Consider the following 21,621-nt stretch of genomic DNA (forward strand, 5'->3'; position numbering starts at 1 on the left):
TCCGATTGACTTATTTCACTAAGCATGATACCCTCTAGTTCCATCCACGTCATCGCAAATGGCAAGATTTCATTTCTTTTGATGGCTGCATAGTATTCCATTGTGTATATATACCACCTCTTCTTTATCCATTCATCTGTTGATGGACATCTAGGTTCTTCCCATAGTTTGGCTATTGTAGACATTGCTGCTATAAACATTCAGGTACACGTGCCCCTTCGGATCACTATGTTTGTATCTTTAGGGTAAATACCCGGTAGTGCAATTGCTGGGTCATAGGGTAGTTCTATTTTCAACATTTTGAGGAACCTCCATGCTGTTTTCCAGAGTGGTTGCACCAGCTTGCATTCCCACCAACAGTGGAGGAGGGTTCCCCTTTCTCTGCATCCTCGCCATCATCTCTCATTTCCTGAGTTGTTAATTTTAGCCATTCTGACTGGTGTGAGGTGATATCTCATTGTGGTTTTGATTTGTATTTCCCTGATGCTGAGTGACGTGGAGCACTTTTACATGTGTCTGTGGGCCATCTGGATGTCTTCTTTGCAGAAATGCCTGTTCATGTCCTCTGCCCATTTCTTGATTGGATTGTTTGTTCTTTAGGTGTTGAGTTTGCTAAGTTCCTTATAGATTTTGGATACTAGCCCTTTATCTGATGTGTCGTTTGCAAATATCTTCTCCCATTCTGTCAGTTGTCTTTTGGTTTTGTTAACTGTTTCCTTTGCAGTGCAAAAGCTTTTGATCTTGATGAAATCCCAATAGTTCATTTTTGCCCTTGCTTCCCTTGCCTTTGCTGTTGTTCCTAGGAGATGTTGCTGCGGCTGAGGTCGAAGAGGTTGCTGCCTGCGTTCTCCTCAAGGATTTTGATGGATTCCTTTCTCACATTGAGGTCCTTCATCCATTTGGATTCTATATTCGTGTGTGGTGTAAGGAAGTGGTCCAATTTCATTTTTCTGCATGTGGCTGTCCAATTTTCCCAACACCATTTATTGAAGAGGCTATCTTTTTTCCATTGGACATTCTTTCCTGCTTTGTCGAAGATTAGTTGACCATAGAGTTGAGGGTCGATTTCTGGGCTCTCTATTCTGTTCCACTGATCTATGTGTCTGTTTTTGTGCCAGTACCATGCTGTCTTGATGATGACAGCTTTGTAATAGAGCTTGAAGTCAGGAATTGTGATGCCACCAACGTTGGCTTTCTTTTTCAATATTCCTTTGGCTATTCGAGGTCTTTTCTGGTTCCATATAAATTTTAGGATTATTTGTTCCATTTCTTTGAAAAAAAATGGATGGCATTTTGATAGGGATTGCATTAAATGTGTAGATTGCTTTAGGTAGCATCAACATTTTCACAATATTTATTCTTCCAATCCAGGAGCATGGAACATTTTTCTATTTCTTTGTGTCTTCCTCAATTTCTTTCATGAGTACTTTATAGTTTTCTGCATATAGATTCTTAGCCTCTTTGGTTAGGTTTATTCCTAGGTATCTTATAGTTTTGGGTGCAATTGTAAATGGGATTGACTCCTTAATTTCTCTTTCTTCTGTCTTGTTGTTGGTGTACAGAAATGCAACTGATTTCTGTGCATTGATTTTATATCCTGACACGTTACTGAATTCCTGGACAAGTTCTAGCAGTTTTGGAGTGGAGTCTTTTGGGTTTTCCACATATAGTATCATATCATCTGTGAAGAGTGATAGTTTGACTTCTTCTTTGCCAATTTGGATGCCTTTAATTTCTTTTTGTTGTCTGATTGCTGAGGCTAGGACTTCTAGTACTATGTTGAATAGCAGTGGTGATAATGGACATCCCTGCCGTGTTCCTGACCTTAGCGGAAAAGCTTTCAGTTTTTCTCCATTGAGAATGATATTTGTGGTGGGTTTTTCATAGATGGCTCTGATAATATTGAGGTATGTGCCCTCTATCCCTACACTTTGAAGAGTTTTGATCAGGAAGGGATGCTGTACTTTGTCAAATGCTTTTTCAGCATCTATGGAGAGTATCATATGGTTCTTGTTCTTTCTTTTATTAACGTGTTCTATCGCATTGATTGATTTGCGGATGTTGAACCAACCCTGCAGCCCTGGAATAAATCCCAATTGGTCGTGGTGAATAATCCTTTTAATGTACTGTTGAATCCTATTGGCTAGTATTTTGGCGAGAATTTTTGCGTCTGTGTTCATCAAGGATATTGGTCTGTAGTTCTCTTTTTTGGTGGGATCCTTGTCTGTTTTTGGGATCAAGGTGATGCTGGCCTCATAAAATGAGTTTGGAAGTTTTCCTTCCATTTCTATTTTTTTGAACAGTTTCAGGAGAATAGGAATGAGTTCTTCTTTAAATGTTTGGTAGAATTCCCCTGGGAAGCTGTCTGGCCCTGGGCTTTTGTTTGTTTGGAGATTTTTGATGACTGTTTCAATCTCCTTACTGGTTATGGGCCTGTTCAGGTCTTCTGTTTCTTCCTGGTTCATTTGTGGTAGTTTATATGTCTCTAGGAATGCATCCATTTTTTCCAGATTGTCAAATTTTTTGGCATAGAGTTGCTCATAGTATGTTCTTATAATTGTCTGTATTTCTTTGGTGTTAGTTGTGATCTCTCCTCTTTCATTCATGATTTTATTGATTTGGGTCCTTTCTCTTTTCTTTTTGATGAGTGTGACCAGGGGTTTATCAATCTTATTGATTCTTTCAAAGAACCAGCTCCTAGTTTCATTGATTTTTTCTATTGTTTTTTTGGTTTCTATTTCATTGATTTCTGCTCTGATCTTTATGATTTCTCTTCTCCTGCTGGGTTTAGGGTTTCTTTCTTGTTCTTTCTCCAGCTCCTTTACGTGTAGGGTTAGGTTGTGTACTTGAGACCTTTCTTGTTTCTTGAGAAAGGCTTGTACCGCTATATATTTTCCTCTCAGGACTGCCTTTGCTGTGTCCCACAGATTTTGAACCGTTGTGTTTTCATTATCATTTGTTTCCATGAATTTTTTCAGTTCTTCTTTAATTTCCTGGTTGACCCATTCATTCTTTAGAAGGATGCTGTTTAGTCTCCATGTATTTGGGTTCTCTCCAGCTTTCCTCTTGTGATTGAATTCTAGCTTCAGAGCGTTGTGGTCTGAAAATATGCAGTGAATGATCCTAATCTTATGATACCGGTTGAGACCTGATTTGTGACCCAGGATGTGATCTATCTGGAGAAGGTTCCATGTGCACTAGAGAAGAATGTGTATTCTGTTGCTTTGGGATGAAATGTTCTGAATATATCTATGATGTCCATCTGGTCCAGTGTGTCATTTGAGGCCTTTATTTCCTTGTTGATCTTTGGCTTGGATGATCTGTCCATTTCAGTGAGGGGAGTGTTAAAGTCCCCTACTATTATTGTATTACTATTTATGTGTTTCTTTGATTTTGTTATTAATTGGTTTATATAGTTGGCTGCTCCCACGTTACGGGCATAGATCTTTAAAATTGTTAGATCTTCTTGTTGGACAGACCCTTTGAGTAGTATATAGTATCCTTCCTCATCTCTTATTATAGTCTTTGGCTTAAAATCTAATTGATCTGATATAAGGATTGCCACCCCAGCTTTCTTCTGATGGCCATTAGCATGGTAAATTGTTTTCCACCCCCTCACTTTAAATCTGGAGGTGTCTTCGTGTCTAAAATGAGTTTCTTGTCGGCAACATGTAGATGGGTTTTGTTTTTTTATCCATTCTGATACCCTGTGTCTTTTGATTGGGGCATTTAGCCCATTAACATTCAGGGTAACTATTGAGAGATATGAATTTAGTGCCATTATTAGCCTGTAAGATGACTGTTACTGTATATTGTCTCTGTACCTTTCTGATCTACTACTTTTAGGCTCTCTCTTTGCTTAGAGGACCCCTTTCAAGATTTCCTGTAGAGCTGGTTTGGTGTTTGCAAATTCTTTCAGTTTTTGTTTGTCTGGAAGCTTTTGATCTCTCCTTCTATTTTCAGTGATAGCCTAGGTGGATAGAGTATTCTTGGCTGCATGTTTTTCTCGTTTAGTGCTCTGAATATATCATGCCAGCTCTTTCTGGCCTGCCAGGTCTCTGTGGATAAGTCTGCTGCCAATCTAATATTTTTACCATTGTATATTACAGACTTCTTTTCCTGGGCTGCTTTCAGGATTTTCTCTTTATCACTAAGACTTGTAAATTTTACTATTAGGTGACGGGATGTGGACCTATTCTTGTTGACTTTGAGGGGGGTTCTCTGCATCTCCTGGATTTTGATGCTTGTTCCCTTTGCCATATTAGGGAAATTCTCTCCAATAGTTCTCTCCAATAGACCTTCTGCTCCCTTCTCTGTTTCTTCTTCTTCTGGAATCCCAATTATTCTAATGTTGTTTCATCTTATGGTGTCACTTATCTCTCGAATTCTCCCCTCGTGGTCCAATAGCTGTTTGTCCCTCTTTAGCTCGGCTTCTTTATTCTCTGTCATTTGGTCTTCTATATCACTAATTCTTTCTTCTGCCTCATTGATCCTAGCAGTGAGAGCCTCAATTTTTGATTGCACCTCATTAATAGCTTTTTTGATTTCTACTTGGTTAGATTTTAGTTCTTTAATTTCTCCAGAAAGGGCTTTTATATCTCCAGAGAGGGTTTCTCTAATATCTTCCATGCCTTTTTCGAGCCCAGCTAGAACATTCAGAATCGTCATTCTGAACTCTTGATCTGACATATTACCAATGTCACTGTTGATTAGGTCCCTAGCCTTTGGTACTGTCTCTTGTTCTTTTGTTTGTGGTGATTTTTCCACCTTGTCATTTTGTCCAGATAAGAGGATATGAAGGATCAAATAAAATACTAAAAGGGTGGCAAACACCCCAGAAAAATGTGCTGTAACCAAATCAGAAGAGACCCCAAATTGTGGGGGGGTGAAAGGGGATAAAAAGAGGTTCATTGAGATACCACCTGACACCAGTTAGAATGGCCAAAATTAGCAAGACAGGAAACAACGTGTGTTGGAGAGGATGTGGAGAAAGGGGAACCCTCTTACACTGTTGGTGGGAATGCAAGTTAGTGCAGCCACTTTGGAGAACAGTGTGGAGATTCCTTAAGAAATTAAAAATAGAGCTTCCCTATGACCCTGCAATTGCACTGCTGGGTATTTACCCCAAAGATACAGATGGAGTGAAAAGAAGGGCCATTTGTACCCCAATGTTTATTGCAGCAATGGCTACGGTCACCAAACTGTGGAAAGAACCAAGATGCCCTTCAACAGATGAATGGATAAGGAAGATGTGGTCCATATACACAATGGAGTATTATGCCTCCATCAGAAAGGACGAATACCCAACTTTTGTAGCAACACGGACGGGACTGGAAGAAATTATGCTGAGCGAAATAAGTCAAGCAGAGAGAGTCAAGTATCATATGGTCTCACTTATTTGTGGAGCATAACAAATAACATGGAGGACATGGGGAGATGGAGAGGAGAGGGAGTTGAGGGAAACTGGAAGGGGAGATGAACCATGAGAGACTATGGACTCTGAAAAACAACCAGAGGGTTATGAAGGGGCGGCAGGGGGGTGGGGGGGGGGTGGGAGGTTGAGGAACCAGGTGGCGGGTAATAGGGAGGGCACGTACTGCATGGAGCACTGGGTGTGATGCCAAAACAATAAACACTGTTATGCTGTAAATAAACAAATAAAAATAAATATTAAAAAAATAAATAAATAAAAAATAAAACAAAGAAAAAATATAAAAAAGAAAGAAAAAATATATATATTTAGATAAACTAGTCAAAAAACGTTAAAAAAGAAAAGGGTAAAAGTTTTAAAAAATTTAGCAGAAGAAGAAAAAAGAAAAAAAGAAAAAAAATGAAAAAAGAAAAAAAAATTGAAGTAGCCGCAAGACTAAAGAATCACGGCGAGAAAGCCATGAGTTCCGTGCTTTGCTTTCTCCTCCTCTGGAATTGCGCTGCTGTCTTAGGAACTGAACCTGCTTTCCTTGATAGATGAACTTCGTCCTGGCTGGATATTTTGTTGATCTCCTGGGGGAGGGGCCTGTTGTAGTGACTCTCAATTGTCTTTGCCCGAGGCGGGATTGCATCGCCCTTACTTGGGGCCGGACTAAGTAATCGGCTCGGGTTCGCTTTTGGGAGCTTCTGTTTCCTGAACGCTTTCTGTAGAGTTCCGGAGGACGGGAATGAAAATGGTGGCCTCCTAGTCTCCGGCCCGGAGGAGCCGAGAGCCTGGGGCCCCACTCCTCAGCGCGCCCCCAGAGGACAGCACCTAATCACTACCGTATCTCCAGTCTCCAGCCGCGCTCCGAGCTCACCCAGTCCGCGACCAGTTCAAGGTAACCCTGAGCTGAGAGTTCAGTCCTCGGCTCTGTCTCTGCAGCCAGCTTCTCTGTTCTAATACCTGCGAGCTCTGTGACACTCCGACACCCCCGATCCTTCTGTGACCCTGCGGGACCTGGGGCCACGCTGACCCCGCTTGGGCTTCACAATATTTTAGTCTCTGGAGCAATGTCCGTCAGTGGAACAGACTTTTAAAAGTCCTGATTTTGTGCTCCGTTCCTCTGCCGCTTGCCAGGAGCCGGCCCCTTCCCCCGCGGTCTATCTTCCCTTCGTTTTAGATTCACTTCTCCGCCAGTCCTACCTTTCAGAAAGTGGTTGATTTTCTGTTTCTAGAATTGCTGTTCTTCTTCTCTTCGATCTCCCGTTGGATTTGTAGGTGTTTGCAATGTTTAGATGAGCTATGAAGCTGATGTCCTGCTACCTGATGTAGTCTCAGCCTGCTACTTCTCCGCCATCTTGACTCCTCCCCCTTGTCATATAACTTTATCAGTCTTTTTGTTTGTCTGTTTTTGTTTGTATACTTCATAAATCTTACCTTGGGGCACATTTGGGCTGAGCCTTCTCTTTAATCTTCCCTTTTTCTCCTGTCTCTCTCTCACTCTCTCTCTCTTTTTCTTTCTTTCTTTTTTTTTTTTTGTCTCTTTCTTCTCTATTTCTTTTTCTTTTCTTTTTTCTCTCTGGGTGGTGAATCCTGATTACACAGAAGCATTCCACGGTGCACCTTGACTGCACCATAATCGATACATCCAGCTGCCTCTGTTCAGTCATCTCTCACCAAAATGACTAGGAGGAGGAATACCTAACAGAAGAAAAATACAGAGGATGGGCCTTCTGCAACAGAGCTAATGGTTATCGACATAGACAATAGGTCAGAAAAGGAATTCAGACTAACAATTATCCAGGCAATACCTAGGTTGGAGAAAGCCATGGATGACCAAACAGAATTGATTAGGGCAGAACTGAAAGCCACCAGGGATGATGTTCAAAATGCTCTCAATGGGTTCCAATCTAAACTAAATTCTCTAAAAGCTAGGGTAACTGAGACAGAAGATAGAATTAGTGATCTGGAGGACAAACAGATAGAGAGAAAGGATCAGGAGGAAGCCTGGAACAAACAGCTCAGAAGCCACGAAAACAGAATCAGGGAAATAAATGATGCCATGAAACGTTCCAACATCAGAATTATTGGAATCCCTGAAGGGGAGGAAAAAGAAAGAAGTCTAGAAGATATAGTGGAAGAAGTTGTCTATGAAAATTTTCCCAATCTCACGAATGGAAACAATGTTCGTGTACTAGAGGCAGAGCAGCTTCCCCCCATGATTTTAGATTCTCAAAAGTCCTCACGACACCTAATAGTTAGAATGAGGAATTATGTTTCAAGAGAGACCCTCTTAAAAGCAGCTAGGGCAAAGAGGCTCCTTACATAGAGAGGAAAGCCCATTAGAATAATGTCAGACCTGTCCACAGAGACCTGGCAAGCCAGGAAGGGCTGGCAAAATATATTCAGAGTACTAAATGAGAAGAACATGCAGCCAAGAATACTCTATCCAGCAAGACTGACATTCAAAATGGATGGAGAGATAAAGAGTTTCTAAGACCGGCAAGGCTTAAAAGACTATGCAACCACCAAGCTGACACTGCAGGAAACATTAAGGGGGGGTACTATAAAAGAGAAAAAATCCTAAGAATATCATTGAACAGAAATATAGAGACAATCTAGAGACAGAAAGACTTCTAAGGCAACACGTTGTCAATAAAAACCTATCTCTCAATAATCACTCTCAATGTGAACGGCCTAAACGCGCCCATAAAATGACACAGGGTTGCAGATTGGATAAAGAGACAGGACCCATCCATATGTTGTCTAAAAGAGACCCATTTTAAACCTAAGGATACACCCAGACTGAAAGTGAAGGGATGGAGAAGCATCTTTCATGCCTCTGGGCCTCAGAAGAAGGCCGGGGTAGCGATTCTCATATCAGATAAATTAGATTTTAAACTAAAGACTGTAGTCAGAGATACAGAATGGCACTACATAATTCTTAAAGGGCCTATCCACCAAGATGATCTAACAATTGTAAATATCTACACCCCCAATATGGGAGCAGCCAATTACATAAGAAAACTATTAATCAAGAAAAAGGGTCATATTGATATGAATATATTGATAGTAGGAGATCTTAATATGCCTCTCTCAGTAATAGACAGATCATCAAAGCAGAAAATTAATAAAGAAATAAGAGCATTGAATGAAACATTGGACCAGATGGACCTCATAGACATATACAGAACTTTCCACCCTAAAACAACAGAATACTCATTCTTCTCAAGTGCACATGGAACCTTCTCCAGCATAGACCACATACTTGGTCACAAACAGGACTCAACTGATACCAAAAGACTGACATTATTCCCCGCATATTCTCAGATCACAATGCTTTGAAATTGGAGCTCAATCACATGGAAAGTTCAGAAGGAACTCAAACACCTGGAAGCTAAAGACCACCTTGCTTAAGAATGCTTGGATCAACCAGAAGATCAAAGAAGAACTTAAACAATTCATGGAAACCAATGAGAATGAAGACACTTCAGTCCAAAACCTATGGGATACAGCAAAGGTGGTTCTAAGGGGGAAATACAAAACCATCCAAGCCTCCCTCAAAAAAATGGAAAAATCCAGAATACACCAGCTGTCTCTACACCTTAAAGAACTGGAGAATCAACAACAAATCAAACCAACTCCACATGTAAGAAGGGAAATAATCAAGATTAGAGCAGAGATCAATGAGGTAGAAACCAGAGATACAGTAGAACGTATCAATGAAACTAGAAAATGGTTTTTTGAAAGAATCAATAAGATTGATAAATCATTGGCCACACTAATCCAAAAGAAAAGAGAGAAAGCCCAAATTAATAAAATTATGAATGAACAGGGAGAGATCACAACTAACACCAAGGAAATAGAAGCAATCATCAGAAATTATTACCAACAGTGGTATGCCAGTAAGCTAAGCAACCTAGATGAAATGGATGCATTCCTGGAAAACTATAAACTCCCAAAATTGAACCAGGAAGAAATTGACAACCTGAATAGACCGATAGCTAGTAATGAGATTGAAGCAGTGATCTAAAACCTCCCAAAAAACAAGAGCCCAGGACCTGACGGATTCCCTGGGGAATTCTACCAAATTTTCAAAGAAGAAGTGACCCCAATTCTCCTGAAGCTGTTCCAAAAAATTGAAGCAGAAGGAAAACTTCCAGACTCTTTTTATGAAGCCAGCATTACCCTGATCCCCAAACCAGGCAAAGACCCTACCAAAAAGGAGAATTTCAGACCAATATCACTGATGAATACGGATGCTAAGATTCTCAACAAGATCCTAGCAAACAGGATCTAGCAGCACATTAAAAAGATTATCCACCATAACCAGGTGGGATTCATCCCTGGATTACAAGGATGGTTCAACATTCGCAAATCAATCAATGTGATAGAACAAATCAATAAGAGAAGAGAGAAGAACCACATGGTCCTCTCAATTGATGCAGAATAAGCATTTGACAAAATCCAGCATCCGTTCCTGATTAAAATGCTTCAAAGTATAGGGATAGAGGGAACATTCCTGAACTTCATAAAATCTATCTCTGAAAGACCCACAGCAAATATCATCCTCAATGGGAAAAAGCTTGCAGCCTTCCCGTTGAGATCAGGAACACGACAAGGATGCCCGCTCTCACCACTCTTGTTCAACATAGTATTAGAAGTTCTAGCAATGGCAATCAGACAACAAAGAGGAATAAAAGGTATCCAAATTGGCAAGGAAGAAGTCAAACTCTCTCTCTTCGCAGATGACATGATTCTTTATATGGAAAACCCCAAAGACTCCACCCCCAAACTACTAGAACTCATACAGCAATTCAGTAACGTGGCAGGATACAAAGTCAATGTACAGAAATCAGTGGCTTTCTTATACACTAACAATGAAAATACAGAAAGGGAAATTAGAGAATCGATTCCATTTACTATAGCACCAAGAACCATAAGATACCTGGGCATAAACCTAACCAAAGAAGTAAAGGACCTGTACTCGAGGAACTACAGAACACTCATGAAAGAAATTGAAGAAGACACAAAAAGATGGAAGACTGTTCCATGCTCTTGGATTGGAAGAATAAACATTGTTAAAATGTCTATACTGCCTAGAGCAATCTATACTTTTAATGCCATTCCGATCAAAATTCCACCGATATTTTTCAAAGAGCTGGAGCAAATAATCCTAAAATTTGTATGGAGCCAGAAGAGACCCCGAATTGCTAAGGAAATGTTGAAAAACAAAAACAAAACTGGCGGCATCACGTTACCCGATTTCAAGCTTTACTACAAAGCTGTGATCACCAAGACAGCGTGGTACTGGCATAAAAACAGACACATAGACCAGTGGAACAGAGTGGAGAGCCCAGATATGGACCCTCAACTCTATGGTGAAATAATCTTCGACAAAACAGGAAAAAATATTCAATGGAAAAAAGACAGTCTCTTCAATAAATGGTGCTGGGAAAACTGGACAGCGATATGTAGAAGAATGAAACTCGACCATTCTCTTCCACCGTACACAAAGATAAACTCAAAATGGATAAAAGACCTCAACGTGAGACAGGAATCTATCAGAATCCTAGAGGAGAACATAGGCAGTAACCTCTTCGATATCAGCCACAGCAACTTCTTTCAAGATATGTCTCCAAAGGCCAAGGAAACAAAAGCAAAAATGAACTTTTGGGACTTCATCAAGATCAAAAGCTTCTGCACAGCAAAGGAAACAGTCAACAAAACAAAGTCAACAAAACAAAGAGGCAACCCACGGAATGGGAGAAGATATTTGCAAATGACAGTACAGACAAAAGGTTGATATCCAGGATCTATAAAGAACTTCTCAAACTCAACACACACTACAGAACACTCATGAAAGAAATTGAAGAAGACACAAAAAGATGGAAGACTGTTCCATGCTCTTGGATTGGAAGAATAAACATTGTTAAAATGTCTATACTGCCTAGAGCAATCTATACTTTTAATACCATTCCGATCAAAATTCCACCGGTATTTTTCAAAGAGCTGGAGCAAATAATCCTAAAATTTGTATGGAATCAGAAGAGACCCCGAATTGCTAAAGAAATGTTGAAAAACAAAAACAAAACTGGCGGCATCACGTTACCCATGGCAAGGAACAAAGCAGGGATCCTACCACAGAAAACAAAAAGAAGGAGCATCGAGACCTGCGGTAGGCACAGAAGGCAGAACTCTTCTCCCCAAACATGAGGGTGGGAAGTCCACTGTCCAGAGTTACAGAAGGAGGAATTTGCTCTCAGATTCCATCCTTCTCTGCTCTTCTCACCTCACACACTCTCCAGGTCATCTGCACACACACTGCCACTTGGTACATCACTTCACCTTCAAAAAATCAAACTACCTCCTGAGCATCCTCCCTAATATCCACATCCCTGAGGGTTACCTCTGCCTGAATTCCTCACAGATGCTTCAAACTCAAATCCTGAACAGGTTCATACTTGGTCCCATCTTTGATAGCCTGATGATAAAAACATTCCAGTCCTTCAGCCTTCCTTACATCCAGCTCAGCCTCGGCCGCATACTGTTAGTGCCTTCACACACTGCTTCTAGGCCCCATCATGTGACTCGACTCAGCCACTGAGAGTTCAGGGAATATGACTCCAGCAGTGGTTGTAAACTGTTTTTGCCATTTGCCTTGCTCTCTCTTATGAAAGGACATGCTCAGGCTAGCGCTGCCTTTCTTGCTAAAGTTTAGTCCTAGACCATCCAAGAGCCAGCTAAACAACACCCATGTGAGCAAACCCAGCCAAGGTCCACTGTCATGACAAATAAAAATTAAGGCAAAAAGGCTTAATTGTCCCTTTTTAAAATAAGAGAAAAGAGATCCTTCCTTTTTTATTTTTTTCATCATTTATTGAGAAAACGTGTGACTGTGGGAGCTTTCTCTCCTCTTTCAAACGTATGTAAGTCCATTGAAAGGATAGGCAGATAGGCCTTTTGCCAGCTTTGTGATCCAGGAATGTCTTTCTCAAAGATCTGGGAACCTTCTCTTTGAACGGCTCACTCAAGGAAGACAACACCCCTCTCTCCTCCTTCCTGTGCCATGGTATGGGCCTAACCACAGTGGGCACCAGGATCCTCCTGTAAAACTGCTTCCTGGTATAAAAATGGGAGAATTTGTTTTCTTCTGGATGAGGCCAACTAGCTAACATAGATGGTCACCCTATTACTATGTAAATCCGGGGTGAACTGTTTGTGACAGATGGTGCTGTCATGTCCACTTACTTGAGAGCTAGTAACCATCTATCCTGAGAATGTATGTGTAATGAGCTGTGTCTGCATGGCTATGGAAAAGAGTGGTTTTCTTTGTCTTTGCATCTCTTCAAAGATTGCCAATGATACACCTCACATGTTGGTAAATCTAATTCTATAACAAAAGGGTTTTCTTTCCACTATCTGTGTGAAGGAGATTTCTCAGAGATTTCCTTTTAATTATATTTCCCCAACATGACCAAAGATGTATGAGCAAACCCAGTTAAGAGTAGCTGAATACTGCTCCAAATGGCTAACAGACACATGAAAAAATGTTCAACATCACTAACCATTGGGGAAATAAATACCAAAACGACATTGAGGGGCACCTGGGTGGCTAACTGGGTTAAGCCTCAACCTTCAACTCAGGTTATGATCTCAGGGTGCTGAGTCAAGCCCTTTCTGCTCAGTGGAGAGCCTGCTTCCCCCTCTCCCTCTGCCTGCTGCTCTGCCTACCTATGATCTCTCTCTCTCTCAGTCCAATAAATAAATAAAATCTTAAAAAAAAAAACACACATTGGAGGCACCTGGGTGGCTCAGTGGGTTAAGCCTCTGCCTTCAGTTCGGGTCATGGTCCCAGGGTCCTGGGATCGAGCCCCGCATTGGGCTCTCTGCTTGGTGGGGAGCCTGCTTCCTCTCTCTCTCTGCCTGTCTCTCTGTCTACTTGTGATCTCTGTCTGTCAAATAAATTTTAAAAAAACACACACATTGAGATAGTACCTTACATCAGTTAGAATGGCAAAGATTAACAAGGCAGGAAACAACAAATCTTGGAGAGGATGTGGAGAAAGGGGAACCCTCTGACACTGTTGGTGGGAATGCAAGTTGGAGCAGCCACTTCAGAAAATAGTGTGACAATTCCTCAAAAAATTAAATATAGAGCTACCCTATGACCCCACAGTTGCACTACTGGGTATGTACCCCAAAGATACAGATGTAATGTTCCCAGGACATCGGGATAGAGTCCAGCATTGGGCTCCCCACTGAGCCTCTCTACCTACTTGGCTCTCTCTCTCTGTCAATTAAATAAACTTTTTTTAAAAAATTCTCCTATTAAAAAAAAAGACACGGGGAAGAAAGTCATATTTTATTGAGTACCTCCTAAGTGCCAGGAACTAAACTATACAAGTTGTATTCACAAAACACGATTCTCACACATGCAAACAGATGAAGACTTCAGTCCTGTTATCTAGTAACATTTCATGCAGGAGTTTTCCAGAGGAGGGAGGGCTAGAGCTGCAGAAACACTGTCCCATACACCCCTCCACACCCCAGTCCTCAAGCCCACCCCAGCCCTCAACTCTGTACAATGCAGGGTGAAAGAGGAGGAGGAAGGGGACCTTGGACCCAGCAATGATGCAGATGATAGAGCCTGAAAGCTTATCTCCCTGCATACCTGCCCTTGGACCCCATGTTGAGAGGGGAGAGAAAGGAACAACAAAGCACTGGGAAGATTTTCCTGAAGGATAGTGGAAGGATATCTGAAGACACCTTGGAAAGGAAACAAAACAAAAAAGGCAGCAAACTCCACTGCCTCCTCCAGCTTATCAGGCTTATGTTCTGACTGTTTTATCTACAAACACTGTTCACTGACCATGAATGATTTTTCTTGCTCTAAATATAGATTATTCTGATGCTAATTGAGTTAATATACTATCTACTTTAAGAGCCATATAGCAAATCTTTTTAAAACATTTTTATGTACTTTTTAATTTCTTTTCAGTGTTCCAGAATTCATTGTTTACGCACCACACCCAGTGCTCCATGCAATATGTGCCCTGCACAATACCCACCACCAGGCTCACCCAAACCCCCACCTCCATCCCCTCCAAAACCCTCAGTTTGTTACTCAGAGTCCACTGTCTCTCATGGTTCATCTCCCCCTCCAATATTTGTCTTAATTCAATTATTGAAATATAGTATATTATTAATTTCAAAGGTAGAATTTAGTAATTCATTAATTGCATCTAACACCCAGTGCTCATTACATCAAGTGTTACCTTTAATGCCCAACACTCAGTTACCTCTTCCCCCCCACTCCCCTCCCCTCCAGCAACCTTCAATTTCTTTCCTTTACTTAAGAGTCTCTTATGCTTTCCCCCCCCCCTCTGATGTTTAGTTGCTTCAAGTGCCTTTGAAGCAGTTTCAGAGAAATACCTAAGCCAGGGCTAAGATAAAATGAATTATGATTTTATAATGTGCCAGTTGGTGGAAAGATTTAAACTCACTTATCAAAAACATGAAATAAAGTAAAGTTTAATTTATTCTAAATTTTTATTAATTTTTTAATTCGAGTATACTTGACAATGACACATTCATTTCAGGTGTACAACATAGTGATTCACAAGTTAAACATTATGCTATGCTCACCATGAGTGTACCTCCCATCTAACTGGGAGCCTATCTCCCTCTCTTCACCATTTTGGCCCATCTGCCCACCCACCTCCCTCCTGCAACCACGGGTTTTTTCTCTGTGTTTATAGACCTGATTCTGCTTTTGTTTGTTGTGTATTCATTTGTTTGGAGTTTTAGATTTCACATATGAGCAAAATCATATGATATTTGTCTTTCCCAGTCTGACTTCTTTCACTTTGCTTAATACCTTCTATGTCTATCCATGTTGTCACAAACAGCAAGATTTCATCATTTTCTTGGCTGCATACATAATATTCCATTGGTTATAGACCTCCTCCTCCTTATCCATTCATCTGTCAGTGGACTCCTAAGTTGCCTCCGTATCTTGGCTTTGATAAATAATGCTGCAGTACACATAGGGATCCATATATCTTTTCCAAATTAGTGTTTTCATTTCCTTTGGGTAAATACCTGATGAGAGAAAACAGAACAAAGGCTCGACTTTGTTGCAGCTTGTAGTCTCCAGGCTTATAGATGGTAACACTCCTGCAGCTCCCTCAAGGACTTCCTTTCATGCTTTACCACTATAGCTTTGTTCTTCTTAGTGTTGCTCCCCTGTGACAGTAGTAAATAATCTTATCTTAATAGTAGCAAGCCCCGCAAGGTCCTGGAAGTCTTCCTTCCAAATACCTTAGAGACTTAACACTATTCCTAACCACCACTAAATAAAAAAATATATATAACCAGCTGCATCTCACAATACCCATGCAACTCTTTCTGCCCATGGGTCCTGTCCCTGTGCTAAGCATCTTTTTGCACCAAAAACATTTCAAGAATTATTTCTTGACTGTTTGCTCACTGGCCCCACATCAATATCCATAGTAATATTATTGGATCACATGGTCTTTCTATTGTTAATTTTTTGAGAAAACTCCATACTGTTTTTCACACTGGCTGTACAATCTTACAATCCCACCATCAGTGTACAATGGTTCTTTTTTTTCCTCATCCTTACCAATACTTCTTATTTCTTGTATTGGTTTTTGCCATTCTGACAGGTGTGAGGTGATCATCTCCTTGTGGTTTTGATTTGTATTTCCTTGATGATGAGTGATGTTGGGCATCTTTTCATGTGACTACTGGTGATCTGTATGTCTTCTTTGGTAAATATCTGTTTAGGTCCTCGGTCCATTGGTTAATTGGATTGACTGGGGGTTTTGGAGGGTTGAATTGTATGGGTTCTTAATAGACATTAACATGTTATGGGATAGATCATTTCCAATATCTTCTACCAAAGAAGGTTACCTTTTGTTTTGTTGATGGTTTCCTTCGCTATGCAAAAGCATTTTATTTTCATGTATTCCCAATACTTTGTGTTTCTTACCCTTTCCTTTGTCTGAGGAGACATGTCTAGAAAAATATTTCTATGGCTGATGTCAGAGAAATTACTCTCTCTGTTTTCTTTTTCATTTATTTACTTGAGAGAATGAGAAAGCAGAGACAGAGCACAAGTGGAGGAGGAGGGGCTGAGGGAGAGGAAGAAGCAGACTCGTCCCTGAGCCAAGAGTCCAAAGCAGGGCTTTGATCCCAGGACCATGAGATCATGACCTGAGCCAAAGGCAGACTCTCAGCTGAGTGAACCATGCAGGCATCCTTCCGTATTTCCTCCTAGAAGTTTCATTATTTCAGGTCTCACCGAAATCAGTCTTTAATCTACTTTGACTTTATTCTTGTATCCTGTGCCACAAGTGATCCAGTGTCATTCACAGATACGCAGCTGCCCACTTCTCCAAGCATCTGTTTGGGAAGAGACTGTCTTTTCTCCATTGTATGTTCTTGCTTTCTTTGTCATGGTTTCATGTACCACAGATTTGTGAGTTTATTTCTGTACTCTCTATTCTCTTCCATTAACCTAGGTGTCTATGTTTTTCAAAGTATTGTACTGTTTTCATTACTACAACCTTGTAGTGTGTCTTGAGATCTGAAACTGTGATACCTCCAGCTTTGTTCTTCTTTTTCAAGAATGCTTTGGCTATCAGGGTCTTTCATGGTTCCATAAAAATTTTAGTATTGTTTGTTCCAGTTTTGAGAAAAATGCCATGGATATTTTTATAAGGATTCCCTGAATTTGTAGATTGCTTTGGGCAGTAGGTATGGACGTTTTAACAATATTAATACTTCCAATTCACAAGCATGTGTATCTATCCATTGGTTTCTGTCATCTTATTTTCCTTTGATCAATATATTGTAGTTTTCAGAGTACAGGTCTTTCACTTCTTTGGTTACGTCTTTTAGGTACAATTGTAAATGGATTTCTTTTCTTAATTTCTCTTTCTGCTACTTGTTATTGGTGTAACAGAAACACAACTGAACTGTCGGTATTAATTTTGGATCCTGCAACTTGACTGAATTCATTTATGATTTCTAGGAGTTTTTGGTGGAGCTGTTAGAATTTTCTATGTACACTATCATTTCATTGGCAAATAATGACAGTTTAGGTTCTTCATTACCAAATATGTATGCCTCTAATTTCTTTTTCTTGTCTGACTGCTGTAACCAGGGCTTTCACTGTTCTTTTGAATAAAAGTGGAGAGAGTGATCATCCTCGTCTTACTTCTGATCTGAGAGGAAAACCTCTCAATTTTTCTCCGTTAAGATGTTATTTGTGGGTTTCTCATAGATGGCCTTTTTTATGTTGAGGTACAATCCCTCTAAGACCACTTTGTGGAGGGTTTTTATCAAAATGGATTTTGAGGGGCAGCTGGGTATCTCAGTTGGTTAAACATCTGCCTTCAGCTCAAGTCATGATCCCAGACTCCTAGGATCAAGCCCCCGCATTCGACACCATGATCAGTGGGGAGTCTGCTTCTCCTTCTCCCACTCTCCCTGCTTGTACTCTGTCTCTCTCTCTCTTTCAAATAAATACATTTTTTTTTTTTTTTTAAGAATAAAAGGGGACGCCTGGGTGGCTCAGTCAGTTAAACAGCTGCCTTCGGCTTAGGTCATGAACCCAGGGTCCTGGGATCGAGTCCCACATCAGACTCCTTGCTCAGTGGGGAGCCTGCTTCTCTCTCTGCCTCTGCCTGCCACTGTGGCTGCTTGGGCGCACTCTCTCTCTCTTACAAATAAATAAATAAATAATTTTTTTAAAAAATAGAATAAGAGGATGTTGAATTTTGCCAAATGAGTTTTTTCTACATCTATTAACATAATCATACAATGTTTTCCTTTATTTTGTAGATGAAATTTATCACATTGGTTGACTTGCAAATACGGAACTACCCTTGCATCCCCAAACTAAATTTCACTTCATAATGGTGAATGGTCCTTTTAATGTATTGCTAAATGTGGTTTACTAATATTTTCTTGAGGCTTTTGCCTCTATGTTCATTAAGGATATTGGCCTGTGTGATCTTTTTAATTTTTGATGTTTTTCTGTGGCTTCAATATCAGACTAATTTTGCCCTCATCAAATTTATTTGGAGTTTCCTTCCTCTTCAGTTGTTTGGAATAATTTGAGGAGAATTATTGATAACTCTTCTGTAAATGTTTGGTAGAATTCACCCATGAAGCCACCTGTCCTGGACTCTAGTTTTTTGATGTTTTTTTTTAGTGACTATTTCAATTTCAATTGTAATGGGACTGTTCAAATTTTTATTTCTTTCTGATTCTATTTTGGAGTATTATATGCATCTAGGAATCTATCCATTTCTTCTAGGTTGTCCACCTGTTTGCATATAGCTTATCATGGTGTTCTTTTATAATCCCTTGCATTCTGTGCTGTCAGTTGTTCCTTCACCTCTCTCATTTCTGACTATTTATTTGGGTCTTTTCTCTTCTTGAAGAAGAATTAAGGAGGACACATGATGTGATGAGCACTGGGTGTATATGCAACTGATGAATCATTGAACACTGCATCGGGAACTAATGATGTACTATACATTGGCTAATTGAATTCAAATTTTAACAAAATGCTTTCTCTGTGTTCAAAGATTTTTTTTACCATTGGCTCATCATTTTCATTATTTTTATTTTTTTTATTATGTGGAGACGATATTTTTGTTTCTTCATGTTTCCACTTTTTATAGATATTTATATATTTATATATATTTCCCATTTTTATTCCCTTAGACTGCTTTGTTGAATCACTGTTTGTTTAGTATCATGTTGTTTAGACTCTACGTGTTTGTGTGTTTCCCAGTTTTTTTCTTGTGGTTGATTTCTAGTTACATACCATAGGGGTCAAGAACAGTTGCCTGGTATGCTTTCAATCTTTTTAAATTTGCTGAGGCTTGTTTTATGCCCTAACATGTGATATACTCTTGATGTTCCATATACACTGGAAGAAAATGTGTATTCTGTTGTTTTGGGATGGAATGATCTGTATACATCTGTGTTGTCCACATGGTCTCATTTCTCATCCAAAGACATCATTTCCTTATTGATTTTCTGCCTTGGTGATCTATCCATTGATGTACTTTGGGGTTAAAGCCTCCTACTCTTGCTGTGCCATATCATCTTGTCCATTAATATTTGCTTTCTGTTTTTAGGTGCTTCAGTGTTGGGTGCATAGATATTTAGAATTGTTATATCTCCCTGTTGGATTTACCCCTTTGCATTATGTAATGTCTTTCTCTATCGCTCGTTACAGTCTTTGTTTTCAATTCCATTTTTTCTGATATAAGCATTTCTTCTCTGGGTTGTTTTTGTTTTGTTTTGATTTTGTTTGTTTGGTTATTTTTTTGCTTCCAAACACATGCATCTACGTTTTTCCATACCTTAGCTTTTACTCTGCGTGTATCTCTACATCTGAGATGATCCCTTCTGGGCACCATATAGATAGGTCTTGCTTATTTATCCATTCTCTACCTTGTCATTTGATTGGAACATTTAGGCCCTTTACATTTAACGTAATTATTGACACATATGTCCTTATTGAAATTTTGTTATTTGTTGTCCCGTTGTTTTTAGTTTTCTGTTCCTGTCTCCTTATCTTCCTCTCTTTCTTTGTGATCGACAAGTTTCTGTAGTGTTGTTTGGCTTTCTCTTTTTTTAATTTTGTGTATCCACTACAGGTTTTAGGTTTGCCATTACCCTGAAGTTCTTATATAATATCCTGCGTTATAGCAGTGTATATTAATTGGACAGTCACTTTAGTCTAAATACATTTTTTTAAAGATTTTATTTATTTATTTGACAGAGAGAGAGATCACAAGTAGGCAGAGAGGCAGGCAGATAGAGAGGAGGAAGCAGGCGCATCCCTGGGTGGCTCAGTTGCTTAAGCATCTGTCTTCAGCTCAGGTCTGATCCTAGGGTCCTGGGATGGAGCCCTACATCCAGCTGCCTGCTCAGCAGCCTGCTTATCTCTCTCCCTCTGCCTGCTGCTTCCCCTTCTTGTGCTCTCTCTCTTTCTCTTCCTGTCAAATAAATAAATAAAATCTTTTAAAAATAAATGCATTCTTTAAAAAAATATATTCTCTTCCTTTTTCCTTATATCTTCCATATTTTATGTACATGCTATCATATTTACAAATATTTTTGTATTTTACATCTTTTTACTCATAACTTACTTATGCAATTTCTGGCCGTTCATGTTCCATTTCATTTTTTATTTATTTATTATTTATTTATTTATTTATTTATTTGACAGACAGAGATCACAAGTAGGCAGAGAGGCAGGCAGAGAGAGAGAGAGGAGAAAGCAGGCTCCCTGCGGAGCAGAGAGCCTGATGTAAGGCTCAATCCCAGGACCCTGGGACCATGACCTGAGCCAAAAGCAGAGGCTTTTACCAAGTGATCCACCCAGGCGCCCCTCATTTTCCATTTTTAAAGGTCAGTTTCACATTTATTGTAAGACTATTTTAGTGGTGATAAACTCTGTTAACTTTCATTTATCTAAGAAAGTGTTGATCTCTCTTTCAAATCTGAACAATAGTCTTGTCAAGTACATTCTTCTTGGTTGTACTTCTTTTTCCTTTCAGCACTTTGCCACTTATTCTGGCTTGCAGAGAGCTTCATTTATTTTGACACTGTTAAGAAGAAGGGTTCACTGGGTTATCTTCTACTGTGGGGTAAAGTTTTTTGCTTGTTTGCTACCTGGAAAGATGTGGAATATGACAGTGCACACACACACACACACACACACACACACACACACACACAAACACACACACAGAGTCATAGTATTCTTTCGAACTTTCAAAATTTTCCTTCCTCCTCTAACCAGCATTACTCTAGCTGGGGGGCTGAGTTTTGCCCTGGCAGCCTGCTATGAGATGTCAAAGGGTACAGCGGGAATGTTCACCATCCTCTAAGCCCACACATCTGCCCCTCTGGTGAGCACAGCCCCTCTCAAAAGATTGTCATCCCATAACCGAAGTATCAAAACAAAGGTGTCCTGAGAATACCTTAAGGAACTCCCAAGGGTCGGAGTATGCTGGTGTGCATGCAGAGGTCAGCTGCGCAGTGCATGTGACAGTGGGCACCTGTCCCAGCACCCTCTGAGTAGGCGATCCACTCTACTTCTAATATCTGAGATCCAAGGAAAGTGAGGAGGCATCACTCCCACCAAAGCC

This window comes from Meles meles, chromosome 5, assembly GCF_922984935.1.
Source record: "Meles meles chromosome 5, mMelMel3.1 paternal haplotype, whole genome shotgun sequence".
Taxonomy (NCBI): Eukaryota; Metazoa; Chordata; class Mammalia; order Carnivora; family Mustelidae; genus Meles; species Meles meles.